Here is a 23,047-nt window from a genome sequence, read left to right on the forward strand (position 1 = left end):
TATTTCAATTAAATTTCACAATCAATAATTAAAAAGTTTGGCTTTGAATGTAGAAAGGCCAGGAAGCGTAAATGCCTTACAATAAAAAAAAATTACTTCCTACCTGCTTTAAAAAATATAAACTGATTACAAAATGGTTTACAAGTGAATTAAATTCGATGCCTCCTAAGTATACTGAGTCAACTAATAAATTTAGGTATTTTCATATTTTTATAAAAACGAACATGATAAATCGTGATCTAAACGTTCGTGTTAAAAAAAATTAAAAAAGTACAATAATTACCGAGATAATTTCACGTATACTAAATCAATTTCAACATCAGTTAAAATCGTACATCGTAAACTGATCTAAATGACATTGTACCAGTGTACGCGGGGCGTGAGGGGGTACACAATAAACTTGTATCGATATACAAGTTTATATCGGCTCAGTAGACTATGAATGGCGGCAAGTAAGCACGCCATTTTAGATAATAATTGTTCTTTAACATGTTAAATTAATTTGATTAACAGAATGCAGTCAAACAGGGCGCGAAAATTTTAAAAATTTACACAGGAATCGATGATACTATGATGATTGATGACATGAATGAATGATATTATGGTTATTGTTTTTTAATGACAACAGACAGCAAAGAGAGGCGCTAATGAAATTTCCAGCTGTGTTTTCAAGTTTATAGAAGACACGGTGGGTAATGGTGTCAAAGATTACCGGTTCAGGTCAGACAACTGTGGAGGCCAAAATAGAAACAGAATTATATTCTTAATGTATTATAATATGTATAATATATATCTATAACAAACTTTGAACTAGCTAGTTCAAAGTTTGATATATATTAGTCATAGCTTTCTATTAGTGGGTCCAAATGAAGGCGACAGTATGCACGCTATAATTGAAAGACAGACGAAAGACAGCTACAGCTTTTAGTTTTGCCAAATCCGATGAAAAGCCATACAAAGTTACTAAAGTGTCTCACTCACTTTAAATCAAAGCTATAACTTATAAACAACTGGACAACTACCAATGATGGATCAAAAATGCCTTGGAATAAAGTAACAGAAGAACTAGTTTAAGCGGATTATCCATATAGGCTGTTTTGTAAAACGAGATACCAAGATGTTGTTACAAGTAGATAGATTGTGTAAAGATATCAAAAGCTACACGAAATAGAAAAGAGTTAAATATTGACGTAGATAATAATATTTCTTTAGCTTATCAGATACCCATTCCTGTTGACCAAAATAAGCACAAAGATTTGATGGATCTTTATAAGACACTGGTAATTCCTAAAGAGTATCATTTATTTTATAATAATTTGATTTCAACGAACTCTAATGCAGCTAACGACAGCGATTCTGACTTATGATTATAGATATATGACTATAATTTGTTAAAATTGATATTTTTGAGTATTAGAAATGCCTTAGACTGTTACGTTATTAATTTATTTCTCTTTGATGATGGAACATTGTTAATTTGTTAAATGTTGATTTGTTTTTACTTGTAGCTTTTAGAATAGATTCTAATGGATCTAACGACTGATTTTTAATTTGTTAAGCACTAGAAATGTCTGGATTACTACGTTATTAATTTCTATAATTTTCATTATTGTTAAACGTAAGTTAAGTACCAATTGATATTTTTTAATAGCGATTTGTTCACGTTATAGCGTTTAGTAAAGCTATTATGTTAAAAAGATATTCCTACTTAATTATGGCTAAAAATACATTGTGATTCTTCAAAATGAGTTGTTATTGGTTTCTTATTCATGTTCTTCTTCCTAGCTTTTATTAATCCCACACATCGAAAGGTATTACAAAAAAAGATTCCTAAAAATAAATCTCAATAAATTACATCAATCCAGTATACGTTGAGGTTTCAAATGTTAACTTTGCTAATTACTTTCCTAGGGGGAGGAAGTTGCTCGCGTCCGTAGGATTTACCATCTATTCCTAGACTCACCCTACACGTCTCCCCTGGGTGGTGCTAAACGAGCAACAACGCCGAGTCTCGGGCGGCGGTAACTAACCCGATGCAACCTGCCTAAGAAACAAGTTATGTTGGGGGTAGGAAATGACCTCCTCAACCCGCAATCTCATGGTCTAGTCATGGGATCGGGGGCATTGGCTTAATCGCCCGTGTCACGAGGTAGAAAGCCTCTCTAAAAATTCACCCTAATCCTAAGGTGGGATACGCGCCGAAAGGATGAATGGCTTGCAGGTAGCAAGTTGATAGCGCCAACCTCAACGGACCCGGCCAACGTTGTTGTATGGAGCCTTCTTGGAGGAATAGGCGTCACCCTTCAAGTGACTACTTAGTTCGTCCTTACTCGTGGGAACAATATGAGCGAAACCACCCAAAAAAATTTTAGTCCTAAGAATAATATGATACAGCAAAAATTAAATAAAAATATCTTCATTAGAAATCGTAGTAACAGTTTACCAACAGTAAATAAAACTGGAGACAATAAAATAGAAAATGAGAAATTAGACACTAGAGAAGGTACAGTGATCAGTTCGATTCAGTGGCAGAATGACAAAGTACCTCTCATAAGACAAAAACGAAAAGAAACAAGCCCAATAGATAATGAGAACATAAAGAAATCAAGGCACACGTCTTCAATCTTCAATGTACCTACACATAACAAATACGATATTCTAACTGATGAGGAAACAGAAGTACCTGACAAGGATGTGGAATATGTACCTAAGCCTGAACCAATTTTCGTGACTGGAGTCATGGATGTCACAGCATTAAAAGCTACTTTAAATACAATTGTGGATAACAAATCATACAACATGACAACTTTAAGATCAGGGCATATTATTAAGTTAATGCCAAATGATGTTCAAACTTACAAAGCTATCCGAGAACACTTCATCAAAAATAATATATCGCATTACACTTATAAATTAAAATGTGAGAGAGCATACAGAGTTGTATTACGAGGACTACATGCTACTGAAGACATTTCTCTAATTAAGCAAGAATTAAGAGAGCAAGGACATGAAGTTAGACAAATAGTAAATATCTTGCATAGGTCAACCAAAAAAGCATTACCTGTATTTTTTGTGGACCTAGAACCAAACAAAAATAATAAAGAAATATTCAAATTAAAATATTTATGCCAAATGAAAGTTGCATTTGAAGCTCCCTATAAAAAAAATGAAATAATGCAATGTAAAAGATGCCAAAGGTTTGGACATACCAAAAACCAGTGCCTTAGACCATTCAGATGTGTTAAATGTGGCAACGAACATCCCACTTCTGTATGCACTAAAACACCCGAAACAGATCCCACTTGTGCGAATTGTCAAGAAAAGCATCCTGCAAGCTATAAGGGCTGCATTAAATATAAACAATATAAAGAAAGACTACTAAAAACCAAATTAAACGTAAAAGAAATCCCAACCCAGTCTATTACTGACACAAAAACACAAGAACAACCAAGACCTAATCCAAGACAGTTTAATTACAGACAGAAGAGAAGCTATGCAGATGTAACAAAAGATCGACCAATCAAGAATTTATATGAAACTGAAAACCCTTCCGACAGACTAGAACAAATGTTCGCTAAATTCCAACAAATCATGCTTAGCATGATGGACAATATGATGGATCGTATGATCCAGCTAGTGTCAAGCCTTATAACAAAATGATTAATTCCATTCGAATAGTCACTTGGAATGCCAACGGCTTAACTGAACGCCGTCGTGAATTTCAAGCATTTCTTAATACAGAAAAAATCGATATAGCATTAATTTCTGAAACAAGATTCACCGCAAAATCTTACTTTAAAATACCAAACTACACAGTATACACAACTAACCATCCCTCAGGTAATAGTCACGGCGGAACTGCAGTAATAATAAAAAGCAACATTAAACATTACGAACTAGAACAATACCGTACAGATAAGATACAGGCAACTTCAATAAATGTTATGATCAGTGAAAAAGCTGAAACAACTTTTTCTGCAGTGTATTGCCCACCAAGACACACGATAACCAAGAATGACTACATAGAATATTTCGCCCTTCTGGGCTCCAGATTTATTTGCGGTGGGGATTGGAACGCAAAACATACCCACTGGGGTTCTCGATTAATCACACACCGTGGAAGGCAACTATATAATACTATACAGGATTTAAAACTAGCGTGCATCGCCCCTCAGGAGCCGACGTATTGGCCAACAGATCACAATCGAATTCCTGATCTCCTCGACTTTTATATAGCCAAAAGTGTAAGCCGCAATTACATGACTGTTGAAACTTGCACGGATCTATCTTCAGACCATACGCCAGTCATATTGAATTTTAATACAACAATAGTGATGGTGAAGCCAGCAGAACGATTGTACAACAAAAGAACTAACTGGAAGATGTACCAGGACGCAATTACTAGCAGAATTCAGCTCATACACCCGTTCAAAACTATTGAAAGCATAGAAGAAGCCATTGAAAACCTCAATAAAACAATTCATGAGGCAGCAGCGATATCCACGAAACAACGAAAAAGGTTACCTCTAATGAACAACGAATACCCAAAAGCCATTAGAGACAAAATACTCGAACGTCGTAATTTACGTAAAATATGGCATAGAACCAGATATCCCTCAGACAAAACTGTGTTCAATAAATCATCAAACGAGCTCAAGGAACTAATAAAAAGTTATACCAACAATAATTTGCAAGAATTTTTATCTAACCTAACCCCGAGTCCAGACACAGACTATTCGTTGTGGAAAGCAACACAAAAACTAAATCGTCCTAGAAAACAGATCCCTCCCATCAGAAAAGCCAATGGGATGTGGGCGAGATCAGACCAGGAAAAGGCTACAATATTTGGTGAACATTTGTGCAACGTTTTTCAACCATTTCCAGAATTGAGACCGGAGCATAGCTCTGAGATACGTAGTTATTTGGAAAGCGCAGATCAAATGTGTCCTCCATTAAAATATACACGCCCTTCCGAAGTAGCGGATGAAATACGAAACCTTAAGGATGGAAAATCACCAGGATTCGATAGCATAGATAGCGTTCTCTTGAAAAACTTACCCAAAAAGGGTATAGTAGCAATCGTCAACATCTTTAATGCCTGCTTAAGAATGAATTACTTTCCAGGTCACTGGAAGATAGCACAAATAATAATGTTACTCAAACCTGATAAGACACCAAATGAAGTTGCATCATATCGACCCATAAGTCTTCTACCGTTAATGGGTAAACTTTTCGAAAAGATCATACTAAACAGGTTGAAAGTACATCTTAACGACATCACCCCGGATCACCAATTTGGATTCAGGGAGAATCACGGAACAATTGAGCAAATTCATCGTATTGTAGACGTTATAAGCAGATCTTTGGAGGAAAAGAAATACTGTTCAGCAGTATTTCTAGATATTAGCCAGGCCTTTGATAAAGTGTGGCATGACGGTTTATTATTCAAAGTTAAAAAGATGCTCCCTCACTCATTCTTACACATTATCAAATCTTATCTCTACAAACGTTGTTTTGAAGTAAAGTTTCATGAAGTGACATCAGAACTGTATGAGATCAAATCAGGAGTTCCACAGGGAAGCATACTGGGACCGATTCTCTACATTATTTACACAGCCGACCTTCCAACTTCAGACAACACCATAGTCGCAACATACGCGGACGACACAGCCTTGTTATCCACTCACTCAAATCCAATAATAGCGTCAGATCACCTGCAAAATCACATTTATAAAATAGAGGAATGGCTTAAAAACTGGAGAATTCATGCAAATCAGAGTAAATCAAAACATGTTACATTCACACTCAGGAGAGACACATGTCCACCAGTTAAATTGAACAATGATTACATTCCTCAAGAGGATAATGCTAAATACTTAGGCATGCACTTGGATAGAAGGCTAACATGGCGAAAACATATTTGGACAAAACGGAAGCAACTGGACTTGAAACTTCGTAGTCTTTACTGGTTAATTGGACGCCATTCACAAATGAGGACAGAAAGCAAATTAGCAGTATATAAAGCCATCTTGAAACCCATATGGACCTATGGCATCCAACTATGGGGTACAGCTAGTAATAGTAATATAGAGATACTGGAGCGCTTCCAAACAAAAACTTTAAGGACTATATTTAACATCCCATCATACATCAGTAATAGGATCATATACTTAGACTTAAAGCTACCTACTGTCAAACAGGAGATAACTAAATTTAGTGACGCCTACCAGAAAAGACTTTCAAATCATAAAAATGAGCTAGCCTTTAAATTAAGCGGAGATCAAGGCCTTCAATACAGAAGGCTAAAAAGACATAGTGTGCCAACACTACAGGGCAGATTTGTAAGGATGGAATGATACATCCATTTGAGATGTGTCCTTCTAAGCAAAAAAAAAAAAAAAACCTAACAGATATAAATATCACACAAATTAGTGGCTTATTGTTGTGATCAACAGATTGCCATGAAGCAGTATATATTATAGAAAAAAAAAAAAAAAAAAAAAAATTACTTTCCTAGTATAATGAGTCAAGTGACATAATTTCAGCATTTTATTATTTATTGAGATAAACAAACCCGAAAACAAACAAAAGTAAAATTATATTAATAAAATGACAATCATTATTTCATGTGATTTTGGTGTTAACGAAAGATTTTGATGAACAACGTACATAAATATAACTGGTAGTTAAACCATTTCACTATTGAGTCCCGCCGGCGTATACCCAGCCATCTACAAAAAAAGCCATTTAAAAACAAAAATCAGCAAAATCATTTTATACCAAAGGAAGGGCTTATAATTTTAATTAAAAAAACATTTACTTTGTTTCGAATTAATTTGATTTCATTAAAATATAAACGATTTGCCTTCAAATCACTCTCCTGTAAAATTACTAAAATGTCAGTTGACTCATTATACTTAGGAGGCATCGTAATCATCCAGTAAGTAAGCGTTTGTATTTATAATACCTAGCACCGGTGAAATCCCTATACTTACATGATTACTCAGTACCTACTTATTATGTTACAAAAAGTCCCTGAAATTAACGTTATAAAAAGAATAATTAGGTAGGTAGTTAGTTAAGTGTGTATAATTTGGACGAAGTTTTAAGTCTTCTAGCCAATAGCCTTCATCAAACTAGAGATTCGATCCTTTAAAATAATTTTAATTACTTAACAAATACTATTTTAAAGTAGGTACTTAACAACATAATATTAAAACCGTCAAAATATTTTAGCTCTATTGAACTCAATTTGTAATTGCGATCACTTGAATTTACTTATCTATATATTAATAAGTATTAATTATAGTATATAAATATAATTATTTGGTATCATTGAATCAACTTGTATACCTACCAGGTTGTACCTACAGCATCACATTAGCTATTCTATAGTCAAATTCATTTAGAACCACCAACTACCAAACATTTAAAAGGCTACGGATAAAATCAGTTCAAACAACGTTCAAACTATTAATTTTCAATACGGCAACTCAATCCAAAAATAATGACGTACATATTTACAAGCAACGTATTTTCATCCATAAGCACTAAACAAATAAACAATCGCTCTTCAACCCTAGAGCTAACGTAGCTTCACGATCGATTCAACTACGCAAATACTGTGGAATTGTTTGCAGAGTTGTATAAACAGTAGCATACGGGATGCGAGACGTCCTAGATTTGGTAACGCTAGTAATAGGGTTGTCACGTTTCAGTTTTTAAATGAATAAATTAGTATGCACCGTCCGCACCCGAACGGACTGTAATGCATTTTTGCCACAACAACCAACAAAGGAGCATGGCATGTACTTACTTTATGTTATGGTGGCTCTACATGAGTGCCGTCAAGCTGCGTGAACCTTGACGTGTGAACGTTTTCAGTTTTCGCCGCCATGGTGTGGTGCTTGCGCGTAAAAATCTACATTCACAACATAGTGATTTTGGCAGTAATTTCTACGTCCTTTTCACGCCGGGATTTATGGACGATTGCGAGTATGCTATGAATGTGGAGAAAACGACTTATACTGTGAATTCGTGAATGTAGAGTCACCATTAAGGTGTGCACCCATAATCAATTGCGTTTTTGGCCTTTGAAAGATGTGTAGGCTTTTTTTGAACGCGATAATGATGGCAAAATCTTCAACAGTTCAGTTGTCGAGGAAAGTCGCGAAAGCGCCCTGTACTGGAAGACTTAAAGTAAAAAAAAAAATACAAGAATGAAACCTTGAGTATACTCACCTTATTTCAGTTATAGGTAAGTACTTATGTAAAGTGGAGGATACACTGTGGAAAAAAATGATACAATTATTGTATAGATAATAAATAGCATTAGATAGATATATGAAGCTAAGCTGTGCCACTGAAAATCAACGGTGAATTTTCTTTACAGTCTGTTCTAAATGATTTCGATTCTTAACGTTTGCTTCTAAGTATATATAATGAATATTTGTGTTATAAAATTTTGAGTGTAGAGTCATAAAATTAATTTTCTTTCAATGACAAACGACTATTAAAGTTTTGTAAAACAAGTCGAGTTCAATGACTTTTAGACCTAGAATTGGAGCCCTCGGCCCCGTTCAAAAATGCACAGTTTACAACCCTACTATTGCTAGTCTTGGCGAAATAAATTGGAACTATGTTGGAAAATTTTAATGAGATTATTAAATATACTTAAATGATTTCAAAACCGCTCGCAGAAATATTATGAAGGTATGTCTCGAGTTTAGTAGATATAATTTATAATGAAGTAAATTAAAAGTCATACCTAGTAAAATTTTCAAACAAAGGACAAGTTTTGGACACAGATAACCCATCAATACGGTACTTATCACATCCCGAAGTAACTGTCCGTAAGTACTAGGAATGTTACTACTCTTGAATACCTACCGCTCTTAGAGACGTAGGTATGCTGTAAACTGTAAAATAACTGTTAACATATATAAATCAGTCACCACCTCATTCTTATCAAAATCAAGTTCATTAAAATATTTTTTTAGACTTGATCCTAATCTAAGATCCTAATATAGAAGCAGATCCGCGGAGAACAGAAAGCCTACCTACACAGGTAACAGAAATGTTTTTCAAACGTTTTAACTTGATTACTAAGAACGTACGTTTTTCAGTACTTTAATCATGCCTCCGTCAATATTGGTAGTGCTCTCCGAAACTTTGACATGCATTTCTCGATGGTTCGTCGAAAATCCCGGTTAAAAACTGTAGATTTTATATACAGCTACGTTGGAAATTACGTTACTACGAGTTATGAATATTTCACGTTATTTGAAGTAGAAAAATTGAGAAGCTTTGCGAGCTTATCTTATTTATGTTTTGAATCTCGTTTTCGATTTATGTTGGATTTGTCTCAATCTTTCTTGTTTTCAGATACCTACCTAGATCTATATTTACATTAACGATGCATGAAGGTAGATAAAGATATAGCTATCTATCTATTCTCGTGTTTCTTACATATTATAACTAATTGCATGAATCAGTCAATTGCGTATTTATCGTCACCAAGTTTTTCAGATTTTTATGAAATTTGGTAAGTAGGGTACACACATTGATTTCTGTAATAACTTATAATACGTAGTTACCACACGTAACTATAACTTAATTATACTAGCTGTGCTCCGTGGTTTCACCCGCGTGGCTCCGCTCCTGTTGGTCTTAGCGTGATGATATAATAATAATTAATAGCATAGAGCCTTCCTCGATGAAAGGGCTATCTAACACCGAAATAATTTTTCAAATCGGACCAGTAGTTCCTGAGATTAGCGCGTTCAAACAAACAAACAAACTCTTCAGCTTTATAATATTAGTATAGATTAACTACCAAGCAGTAGTCAGTAGGTACCTATAACCAAGCAATTAAACACATTGGTACATCAGATCGAGTGTACGCAGGATCTAAAGGCGTACGTAACCCAAATCCATGCATTTTGGGGAATGGACCCACCGGACATGTAACATGCTTCAATCACTGCACACTCGAGAGGGCTCTATTTACTTTGTACCGGGTGGTGTAGCTCCATTGTTGGGCGGTACGACTATTTGTATTGTTAGGCTTTTATTTTGCAATGCTGCAGAACGCAAGAAAAACAACAGACATGACAATAATTATTATAGAATGTAAAAAATTAATAGTTAAATAGACTGGCGTCTTTGCTCTCCTTCCCTGTATTATTTCTAGGCGGGTCCTGTTTGAAGCATGTTACATGAACATTTGGGCATTCGGCTAGCATTGTATCGATCAAGAAATCGTACGTCGAAGATAGATTAAATACTGTACCGTAGGTATGCATAGTAAAATAAACAAACAAGTAAATAACCCATTTCCATTTTCTTATTATGTAAAAATTATTATCATGAGGTATTTTACTGCTATAAACAATTAGATAATGTAATTTTGTTCACATCCTTTGCAATTATATGATTAGTGTCTATGAAAAATCGACGTAAGATTCCTATTTTTCTTCGTAAAATGAGGAGATGTGTTAGAACGGAAACCTCGGCTTCTCAAAGCTTCAGAGGAACAATGCCTTTCCTTGTATTCCGCCATCACCATACATTCCCTAGTACGGAGATTTTTTGGCCGATGGATGACACAGTTGGTTAGTAAATGCCCGTACGCTCTAAATATCGGACTATTAATTGTCTACGGACTGTCATTCACTATTAATTGTCTACAAATCTCGTGTAACAACGAAAACGCGCTCTCCCCATACAGTGCTGAGTCAACATAATGGATGAGCGTTGCATTTGGCAAGCATCCAAATTTACTAGATACTAGGGTATATAAAGCTTGGTTAGGTTACATAATAGTACTACGTTAGATACGTTCGGAACGTTACATATTTGCTCTTTTCAATGCTAGTTTGGGTTATCGAATTTTGAGCTTGTTTCTAGACATGTTATTGAGGGAAGGAAACTTGATTTGGCTTCGCTTAGTTAAGATACTAGAGAGACCAGCTACGCTTTTGCACGCCTCATAAGCGAAGCGTTGAGGTGGGTACTATACTGTCACTTCGCGCAAAACATCTGATTTTTCAAACTTAAAATGTCTTTATGTATCATACATTGCACTTGTAAGATAATACATACACACACATATTAAGAAAAAACACTATTTTTAACATTCATGATATTTTTGATGTCATTTTTGTTATTTAAACTAGTTAAAAAACAGTTTAAAAAAGTTCTGTCTGTATGTGCGGAGGATTTTCTTGTTAACACGATAGCGACCGAAATACTTTACTAATCGAGTCTTTTTTTTTCTCTTACGCTTGAGTATGCTCAGGAATAGAACCCTTTCATTTTTCAGGGTCTGATTCGATGTGGTTTAATTGTTATTAAATAAACAAAAATAATAATTAATAAATAATTATTAAAAAAAAATTATGAGGCGTGCACTTTTGGATTTTCCAAATTATTTTACCTTTTCTTTTCGTTTAACTTTAAAATGCATATTTCATATCAAAATAAAGTGCAATTATTTAACAATAAATCCTCTCTATTAAAAATACATTCATTGAAATTGTCTAACATAAAAAACCTCATTTAATTGTTTATGTTCCTTCTTAAATAATCCGAGAAGAAACCTTTCAAAATTCCTTTTGTAAGAATTTTTGCTAACTAACTATGTACCTTAGGTATATTATTTAGGTAATACACATACAAACATAGGTACAATAACTAAAATCATAGTACACAGTAAACTTCTAAGTTTTAATTAAATTTTACACATCGATCACCAATATAACCCATAATAGTTTACAATAAAGCGAACGGCAAACGATATCGTTTGAACAGAAACTTTGGCAAGGTAACGACACTCTCAAGGGAATCCTTGAGGTCCAACCGCTTGGGATGTAAGTTCAGCTGTTCTTGATACTTGGTTCACTTCTATTGTATTATGTATAGTACTAGCCTCTGACTCTGTCCGAGTTTGTAATGTATGTTTAGAAGTTGCTATTATCGCAGGAGATCATAAATAAGCACTTTAGAGTAGCTTTATATTTTACCTTTTTTTAAATTAATTAAATTAAATTTACATACTTAAGTAAATAGTTTGCGTGTTAAATACTTTATTTTCTCTATAATTTTAGATTGAATTTGATGAAAAAAAAATATTTGTGCACGCATGGAAAATTATATCTACCCACATAACAAATTAGGTAAGTACCAAAATTGTTTCTATATAGTATCAGTTGATTCGTTGTAATATGAGTGTGCAATAAGGTGTGCAATGAGCACAGCAATGAGTCAATGAAATTACAATTCGATACAATTTATAATTTATATGATAGAATAGCATTCATATATTTTGAAATCTTTTGGGAATCAATTTACAACATTGAATTGGGTTTCAGAATGACCGTTATGTGCCTCTTTGCGTTTAAATTAAACGCGTTTGCTCTTTTATTAAACCTTTATCCTGTGATTAGTGAGATTATTTAGATCATTACTTGATCTAGAGGAACTTTGTATACACGTGTTTTTTATTGTATTGTATTTAAAGATGTTCAATTAGTTTATGAGTTGCGCGCATCCTAATTAAAACTACAGTTATATACCACGTTGGTCATGGTATTGTCGGGTCTTCTCTGTAGAAACTGCTTTCCGAACCACTGGTAACTGGCAAAACTATATTATGACAATTCAAAAGTGCTTATAGAAGTACCTATAATTGAATGAATAAATAAATGTTTGACTTGTAGTATGGGTACACTGCTATGAAAGCGCAGCTATGGGTATCATTCGAAATTAGTATTGTTATAAGACGAACTTTGACAACTGATAGGCGAAAAACAAACGATGATTTATTAGTTGATCGTTGACCCAGTATTCGACCCCACTAAATACAAGCGCTTGTCAAAATGAAACGTCTCCGTCGTAGGTCTCCGTATAGAATTAACTATCTGTATGTTACTATGAGATTCAACAAAGAATGGTGTAAGTCAACCCCATTTTGTGACGTCATAGGTGTTATTTGGAAACTGTGGTTGGAAAGAAACAACGTTATGAAAATCCTTGGAAAATCCTATTTTCAAATGACATTTGACACGAAACGGCTCTGAGCGTAACGGACACATAGACTTTCCTATTCTTCGATGGATCGCATTGTAATTAAATTATATTATTAGGTATTATATTTTGTGACATAGTAATTTCTCTTCCATCATATAACTACCTTACCTACGTATTCACTAAACCAGAACATAATGTGATTAGTTCAAACCGCATATTATATTCGTTCACTGCACATTTAGAACCAACGAAACTCATTAATAAATAACAAGTTGATAACTACACACTATTTTGACTAATTTGACTATTTTGAGTCTGTTCAATCTGTAATTACTATGATTATTGAGTAAACACACAGAAAAGCTTTGATAATGTTGGTCTTTTAGTCAAGCGGTGATACGATTTTATAAGGTAAACGTTACATAACTTATGTAGGTATTTCCAGTTGCCCTAATCATGCAAAAAAATAAAATATATAATTTTCCTTGCCTCTTTCAAGATATCCGTTTTATCCACTAAACAAAGGTCGTAAGCTGAAAGCTATTCAAAAAAGTTTAGATATAATTGCGTGATAATAAAAATGTACCTAGCGTACTAACTAGTAGTTATTTTCTTAAGAATATTACATAATATTATGGACCTTTGTTTTTATTGTAGTGTTTGATCTTAACATTGATAAGTTGTGGCATGAAGCCATAAGCGTTCGCTATTAGAGCTTATTTTGTTTGCGAAATATTAAACCTGAATAACTCTTAAGAAGAGTTTACGTAAGGCTCGGTATATACACTGCGTTTTTAAATTAACTTTATAATCCTTTTTACAATTACTCGCTAGTAGAGCTTTCTGATCGCGTATGAATAGTGTTGCGCCTATAAATCAAACTATCGAAATGAATCGATGGAAGTGAAAAACTAACTAAAATAGAGACAAACAGAGCATTTTTTCATGAGTAACGTTCGTAAATATCATAATATAATGTGAATATAACACATTAACTTTTACATTAACTTTTCGTATTGCATTTGCGTTCCAAAGTTGACAGGAATCTGATTGCGTGGGGTAGTCCCACTTTAATACAATCTCAATTTATCGACATTGGTATCGTGCATACAACAACAAACTTTCTGTTTATTAGAATATTAAATTTACATTGCTATCTTCAACTTAATTTCCCATATTACCCAGAATAAATAATTTTAAAAACCGCTACGTTACTAAACACCCTAAAACAATTTCAATTTCGCAGCGCAGCCTCTCCGGATACATTAAGCACTTAGCTATCAATGTCTGCTCTCGACTCGCTTCTTGTACATAAAATTTGCTGGGATTTTTCACAACATCCAAAGTATTCTGTTTATCTTCCAAAGCGTTTGAGACTTATAATTAAATGAGCTTTACGTTCTTCTGTTTTGTTTTCACGCGTTTGTATTGCATTCTTGGCAGTTTTATTAGATTGCGATTTGTAAATTGGAGTTATTATGATATAGCAATTGCTTCTGATGTATTTGAGTCTGTGACGTTGTAGGAGGTAATCTCTGGATCTACTAAACTGATTTTGAAAATTATTTTACAATTTTCAGGCACATTATTTTTGGGTGCCATATGCTATGTATAAATTCTATGTAGTTGTTTAAGCTATATTTTTTTATACTGATTTTAGGTCGGTAACGACAGGCAACAACCGACCGCTCGCCGCTCGAGCTGCCCGTGTACGGCCGCATGGTATAATATATTATTTAAACATATGTACTATGGAGGACAAATAATACTATTTCAAAGCCATAAAAATTAAAACCTTTTAACATTTTGGGCCATTATTTATTTCTAACACGGTTAACACCGCATCCAAGTCTACTCTCAGTGATTACACTATCGACCCAACAAAACTCCGTCTAAAGTAATACTATTTACGCAAGCCTTCATTTAATTACTTAACTTAAAAACTAAAGCCTTATACACAAACCCTCAAAGGTCGTGCCTAGATCGTAACTCTGTAATAAATTTCAAAGTACCCTCATTCCTCTTACATTAACTACCGACATTATCGTTTCGCTACAAATTCCCTTGTTTTAGTATTGTTGTAAAGTCGAAAATTTATATTTACGGTGCTTTTTTTATCTTTCAGGGTAGCTGTTTCGTTTTGTTGTGTTTTGATGGGGATTAACTAAAAAAGGGAATGGTTTTCTCTTTTATGTAGGTATTCATCCAAAAAGAAGCATTTTAATATTTATTATAATGATTAATTATTACTTGTGAGATTATAATCAACTATGGGGTCCGACCCAGCTTCGCTCTTGATATATAGTAAAGTTTTTATAGGTTTTCTTCTTTTAGTTATGGTTATTTAATATAAAATGAATATAAAAATACAAGAAAGGTATTCTTAAAATATTTTATTGTATCAAATACATAATTAATCAGTCTCCAAGATGTTTCCACATACAATTATAATATTTATTCCAAAACATTGCCAAAGTATACCTGTATCACAATACCTAATACTTGATCTAAGTAACAATTCCTTCATTTCCAATGCAACTTACAAATAATGTGCTATAGAAACATATTGGTCTCTTTTCATGATGAGCAGCGATGGGCGAGCAGGCGCAATGACGATAGTGCAGAGCCTAAATGTCTATGATCTGCCGTTATTGTAGATGTTTATTCATAACCGCCGTAACGGCAGCCAACGTCGACGATCATTGGTTGGCCCAAGGCTGACCATAATGAAGAGGACCATTTTAAACTACTTCTACTAATAGACACTTAGAAATATCTAGAATACGTCATTCCAAAAGTTGGCTGCCAATTGCTCTTCGGTATATACGGTGATATGGAACGCGTGGCTCCAGCATTGAAGTCCAAGGAACTGGTGGGGTTTCTGAAGAGGTTCAGGTTGCCCATCGCGGAGTAGTCGGTTCGCTTCATGAGATCTGTGTGCGCGACGCCCAAGGATGCGCCAACTTTGTTGCTGGAAAGATTAGAATTCATATATTTTAAGAAGAGATAGAAGATTACATTGTAAAGACGACTTGTGAGTTGTGAGTTCTGGAATAGATGGGGTATTTTATAAAACTGTGTTATGACGATTCAATAGCGCTTCTAGAAGAAGTTAATTGAATAAAAAAAGACGTGTGGAACTCGGGGACTGCCGCGGTAAAGCTATTGCATGCTATGCCTGCACCTGTCAACTGGTCTCCGAAATCTGGGATGTGTTTGCCTGTGATACTTGCGCCGTGGCCGTTTCTGAAATAGATAAAAGAAATAAAGTTATAGTGCAGGTGAAAGAGCTGTGTTCAAATAGTAAGCGAAAAGTACAATCGTTAGTTACAATTTTGTAGATTAAAAGAAAAATAGATTAAATAAGGAAAAAATTACAGTACTTGTTATCATCATCACTACATAGTATAAAACAAAGTCGCTTTCCCTGTCCCTATGTCCCTATGTCCCTATGTCCCTTTGTACGCTTAAATCTTTGAAACTACGCAACGGATTTTGATGCGGTTTTTTTTAATAGATAGAGTGATTCAAGAGGAAGGTTTATATGTATAATAACATCCATTAAATAGTGGAGAAGTACTGTTATTTTTGAGGTTTCTAATGTGATGTCGTAAAAAATTACATTTTCTCCGCTTACATTGCAAACGCAGGCTGAACCCTACGAGTTTTATCAAAATAATGTACTAAGTATTATACACATTGAAAAGGTCTAAAGAAAAGTCCGCGATGGTATATGTCTATCTCTTATGGATAACTCACAATAACTTTTTTTTGTCATTTACTTTTTACGACAAATAATGGCTAATTTTCGATGCGATTTTAACTAATACAGCATTAATCCTTAACCAATTAAATACCTTGAATACATTGTTCATTTAATATAGATCTATATGGCCCTTTACATCGTTTGATTTAAGTGAATATTTTCGAAGATATTACAGATTTAAAAATTGCGGGACGTAGCGTTTGCGGCGGTACCGGCCGCGCGGCCGCCCGGCTATCGGGCGAGTCGAGCGGGCCGCTATGTTTTTAATTTTATATACAACGTTCACAGTTTTTCTGTAGTGTATTTTGTATCAGCATTGCACCCGTGCGAAGCCGGGGCGGGTCGCTAGTTTATTATAATATACATATGCGTCTAAATTAAATAAGAAATAGAAACGATTGTCATTCAATTTCATATAAAATTAATAAGAGAACAAGATTGAATTTATTCCGATACAAATATTTAATAATAATACATAATTAAGAACTAAATTATAACAGAGATACTACTTACACATTATCCAAAGCCAGACCAGCCGATGCGGCGCCAAAACCACCATCCTTAGCTCCATAGATACCACCGACACCACTCAAAATATTCTTATCATTACCAGCTAAGGGTATTTTTGCCATCACATTAGCACTACCATCAGGGTTCGTATTAACTGAACCTCGTACTTGCCGTGGGACTCTTCTTAACGTATAATATATAGGTCTTACACTCTCAAGTTCCTTTTCGAAGTAATAGTCTTCCAAATCGTCATTTTGTATATTCAATTGGTCAAACTTACTTTCTATGGGGATCTGGCGGGAATACGCGCCAATTATTAAAGTCAGTGCAAATACTTTAGCGAACATGTTTGTTGTTGTGGTTTATAGAACGGGAATGATAAGTGATTACGAGATCCAGTTGTTTATATAGTTCGATGCGAGTCTTGAGGAAACCCCCGCGTAATGAGTCAGGCAAAGCTTTATACATAAATCATAATATGTACGTTTGGGATTTGGGACGTTATGACTTATGCGAAAATTTCAAGGTCGCGTCATGCCAATAGCTTCACGTCATGGAGTAAGGCGACGTTTTGGTATCTTTGAATCTTCAATTTAATGGTATCTTCAATATAACATAAAAAAAATTTGCCAAAGAAGTTTCGCTTCTGACACGTGTGCTCGGCACACATGCTCTTTTTATTTAACATGCTATATTTATACCTACCTATTTTGCCCATCAATCTCTGATAAAGCTGTAGATGGGCTGAATCGAATGTGAAATGAAGATATGAATAGCAGGAGCTATGGAAAGCAAATCATGCTACTTTTTGGAAAAACGCCATGAAAACATTTATCTATTGCAATTTGTGGGTTAAGTTGTGGGTATTAGATGGTGTTAGCTTAGTCTTAACTGTAGTCATTTTTAGTTCAAACAAATTTCAAAATCAAAAAAATATATTTTAGTTAGGTAATTGCTGCAATAATTTTCACATTCGTTGATGACGATTGAAAGATATCTAAAAAGAATCGAATAATCGTAAGCATTGTAGTTTTTATATGATTAAACTTAGTATTTGTAAATCATTATTGTAATTTGTAAATCATTTAAGTGGGTACATAATATTATATCTTTGTTTATTGTTTATCTAACCACATTCTCTTTCTCCGAAACAATTATGTAATTGGATTGAATTTATTTGTTTTATTTATTATACTAGGTAAATACTGAATTTGTTTCCTTTTAAAGCTGTTATTATAGGCTCAGTGATTCAAAGACGCAGAAAATAAACTTAAGTTCATGTAATCTATACCTACTAATATTATAAATCTGAAGTTTGTTTGTTTGTTTTTTTGAACATGATACTAATCTCAGGAACTACTGGTCCGATTTGAAAAATTCTTTCGGTGTTAGATAGCTACCCCATTTATCGAGGAAGGCTATACTTATATCATCACACTAAGACCACTGTATTACAATATTTAGGAATTGTAATACTGTGCTAAGACCAACAGGAGCGGAGCAACGCGGGTAAAACCGCCGGGCACAGCTAGTCTAAACTCTAAAGTAAAAATTGTTTTGTACCAATCTTCATTGTATCTATAAATGCATTAAAACTAAACTATATCAATCACATTAGCAAGGGACTTTATTCATATCGTAAACTAATTATTTTGACCTCTCCTCTTAGATACACAGTGAAGTCCCGTTATCGTACCATTTAATTTATACTTACATTAATTAATTTAAACAAACCACAAACGTAGTAGTTATGATCTAATTCTATAGTAATGTTAATACTGTATGTGTACATACCTAATTAATATTATATTATAAATTTACTAGCTTTCCGCCTGCGGCTTCGCCCGCTTTGTCTAAAATATAATAAATTATATACTAAAACCTTCCTCTTGAATCACTCTATCTATTAAAAAACACCGCATCAAAATCCGTTGCGTTGTTTAAAAGATTTAAGCATACATAGGGACATAGGGACAGAGAAAGCGACTTTGTTTTATACTACGCGACGTAGTGATAATGAGGAATGCATACATAAACACAAAAATTATATTGAAAATTCTTTCTCCACGAGAAAGCTTCTAGGACCTAGGTGTTTTTTATATAATTTTATCTTTCTTGGCAGTTAATTCTTCTTTTTTATTCCATTAGAAGATCTAACGATAGTAAATGTTACCATACTAAATTGGCCTATCTTTCAGCTTAGCACACAAAAAAAAATCAAGCGTCTTGCGCAATAATTCACGTCGCCATAAATAAAAATATCATCGTACTCGGCGATAGATGACAAATTGAAAAAAATTGTCATAACTCCGAAAATACGAAAATCGCATAACATACAATATGGGGGTGATTCGTATAGCCCTCTAGGTCCTCTACCTCCCAGCTTCCGTTCATCACTACTTTTTGGGACACCCTGTATATCTTGACAGTTTAGCCGAGAAAATATTTTAACAGATTGGTAAACTATAGTGTTAATACAAAATATTATTAAAATTAAAAAGTGTTTCAAATTCATAATTCCACTCATTTTAATTGATTATAATCGACATAATGCTAATTTTCTCCAAATTTTAAACCCTATAAGCACACCCACATAGCTGATACGAAATTTCCAAACCAAACACACAAGGAAGCCCGTTCGGAACATAAACTAGTGGCGAGTAAACAAGACTCCCTGGGGATGCTAAAGTTTGTTTTCGAGGTATATTTATATACGCTTTGATGTATATTATAGGAGAAATTAAATATCGTTAGAGTACCTTATGGTCAAAAATAATATTGTTAGTTAATCTGGGTAATAAGGAATTATCAATCAAATCAAATCCTGTGTTTTCGTAATTGAATGTATTAAGTACTAGCTTTCCACCCGCAGCTTCGCCCGCGCAGTCAAAGAAAAACCTGCATAGTTCCCGTTCCCGTTGGATTTCCGTGATAAAACCTATCCTATGTCCCGGGGTAAAAAATAGCCTATGTCCTTTCTCGGGTATCAACTTTACTAGAAGCATGAAAATTTCTACTTTCCTAGCATATATTCAATGTGTTAATCAGACTAACTATATAACTAAAAAATAATGAACGAAATACTCATCTATCAAACCAAAAAGTATAAGCACGTTATACAGGGTGTCCCACTATTGGTAAACTAAGCGCGAAGGGACTTGTAGTTTTGCATACACTGATCACGTAAAAAATACTTAAACAACAAAATTACATCAAAAAATGTTTGCTAAATTTTTCCTGAAAATCCATGTTTTCTTCTCTAGCTTCGCGCATCTGGCATATAACGCTTCGCTAATATGAGCATTTTGTCTATGAAAATATAATCTTAAACGATAGGTCACGTGCGGGTGGCAAAGTTGGGCGGGTTGCTTGTTAGGGGTGTACACATAGAGTTTAAAGAATTCATCTATTTGATTAAAAACTGCATCTGGCATTTTATAAGTATTTTTTACGTACTCAGCGTATGCAAAACTATAACCTCCTTTGAGCTTAGTATACCAACAGTGGGACACCCTGTATAGACAACACAGTAGCTTAAAAGCTCTATCGGAGGAGCTATAAATTACGGCTTTGACGGAAGACCCCTACCACCGTTACGAATTAAATGGAGTCGAGAATTATTCATAATTTGCATGCTGAATGAGTAGTTACCTAAGTCATTATGTAATTAATTAATTATTTCCAAATTATGCAATGAACTGCCTGTAGCTTTCAGACGCTTTTAAAGTTTTCTTTGGCTTTATGATAAAACGTTTATCAATTAGGCTAAAATTTGAAAATTGTTTCTCTTCTATAACCAACATATTTTTGTCTATCTCTCTGACGGTCTTTAACTTAGAAACATATGCAATGCAAAACTACTGCGCTTAATTGATTATATTTCATCGATATCTATATCGACATACTACCTGTGCTAGAGCCCTTTTTAGTTAAAATTTTTATTTCATACATCATGATAAAAAAAACACCTACCCACTCCGCGGACAAAGGCCGGCGGAAGTCAGTATGTAACGTAGTGCATTATTTTGTAATTAAAAGTCAATTTTCAATAGTAGAGGTGGATGCACGCTTCGAAAGGCAAGTTTTTATGTCTGCCTCTGACCTGGTTTCCAAGAATTTAATCTGGAAATTGCTTGCTTAACAGATCCGATCGATTGACGTGAACAACACTGCTCCGATAATGTTGATTTTATCAATCTTTCTCGTCATAGACATAACCTGGGATAGTTAAAAAAGAATAAAATAACTCTATGTAACTATATTTTGTTTATGGTGTGTTATTATAGAGCCTCTATCCAGTTTTCCAACTAACTAATTAATGTTTTTAATATTTTGATTAGGCAATTTTAATTTTTGTATAGGAAAGTGACCAGTCACATAATGGCAATTTTGTTATAATAGCTACAACGGCCACAAAAAATAATTGAGTAGGTAGGTACTTATGTTTGTCACAAATGTTTATAATTAAACCGCTATATTTAACATCCATTTCCAAACATCAACAACCCTTAACATAATTTAACAATCTCGAGCATCTGTTTATTTTTCCCAACGCAAATTGCCGCGCTTTTTAAATATAGAACACAAAAGCACAACGCTACTCGCGCAGAATATGAATTGATACAGATAAAAAATAAACTGCAACAGTTGAAAACGGTCTACCGTCTAATAATCTAGTTTTATGCTGAGGCGTACTCATGAATATGCAGTATGTGTCCGCTAGAAGATATTAATAATTATGCACGGTTTGCGTCCTCTCGCGTTAAGAGGACACACACTCGCTGTCATGTTATGTTTAGCGACAAATTAAGGTGGCATGAGAAATGGAACGTACAATTACGTTATAGCAGAATGAGGTGATTTTGCTTCTGTTTGTTTTGCTTTGTAGAAAATGATGATTGCTAGTGTTAGTTTTAATTATTCAATTACGAGACTGGCTTTTTACTTCATGTCTTTTTCATTTAATTAGCTACCTAGAAGTTATTAAAAAAAAGGTGACATAATAATTATACTTATTGAGGATTTTCTGGATGATAGAGAATTTGTACCTTTTGTAAGAGTTTGTTCACCTTATTTTGTTTGTTCGTTTGATAACAAATAGGTATTTTTGAAGTCATAATAATTTATATCTAAGAATTGAATATCACTTAAGTATTTAATTATAGAGGTATTTTTTTATATGCCATTTATAATCAGAGACCCGAGGTCCTTTTTGTAAGTAATAAATAATACTTCTAATACGTTGGAAAATTTTCCGGATTTTAATGAAAAATATCGTATACAATTTTATCTCATCCGTTTTGCATTCTCCATTAAAAACGTTGGCTTAAAGAAAAAAAAAAACGTAAAATATTCTTACTTTATAATTTTCTAAAATATTCACCACTCGTCCTCCCCTTAACACACTGTGTACCCATGGTTTTAAGCTCAGATTTTAACCGTTGCAAAACTCCAGCAAAGTGCTCGTGGAGCGAAAAAAATAGTCGCGTCGTGGCTTATAAAATTTTTACGCTGCTGTAAACAACGTATGTACCTATTTGGATATTTAACGTAATAGTACCTACATAAAATTCTGTTGTATCATGGTTTTTTCGTTAAAACCTTTTTACCGTATTAAAATAGCGTGTTTTGTGTAACAAAATCTTTAATGAAGTAGCTTTTTAATAAAATCTATTTTATATTGCTGACCTATCTATATTTATAATTATACAGGGTGTCACACTATTGGTATACTAAGCGCGA

General features: G+C 34.0%; 1 pseudogene across 1 annotated transcript; it reads right to left on the reverse strand.

The window, feature by feature from the left end:
- Nucleotides 1-15,449: 15,449 nt before the first annotated feature.
- LOC149478358 (defense protein 3 pseudogene) lies at nt 15,450-17,752 on the reverse strand (annotated as a pseudogene). The gene is made up of 3 exons (XR_016317396.1): nt 17,309-17,752; nt 16,203-16,275; nt 15,450-16,077 (listed from the first exon to the last, which is right to left on the reverse strand). The product of XR_016317396.1 is annotated as a defense protein 3 pseudogene (transcript).
- Nucleotides 17,753-23,047: the final 5,295 nt, after the last annotated feature.

Source organism: Colias philodice, chromosome 22 (assembly GCF_061535455.1).
Source record: "Colias philodice isolate Cphi_HAF_F1 chromosome 22, ilColPhil1 Martin Lab GWU primary, whole genome shotgun sequence".
Classification (NCBI taxonomy): Eukaryota; Metazoa; Arthropoda; class Insecta; order Lepidoptera; family Pieridae; genus Colias; species Colias philodice.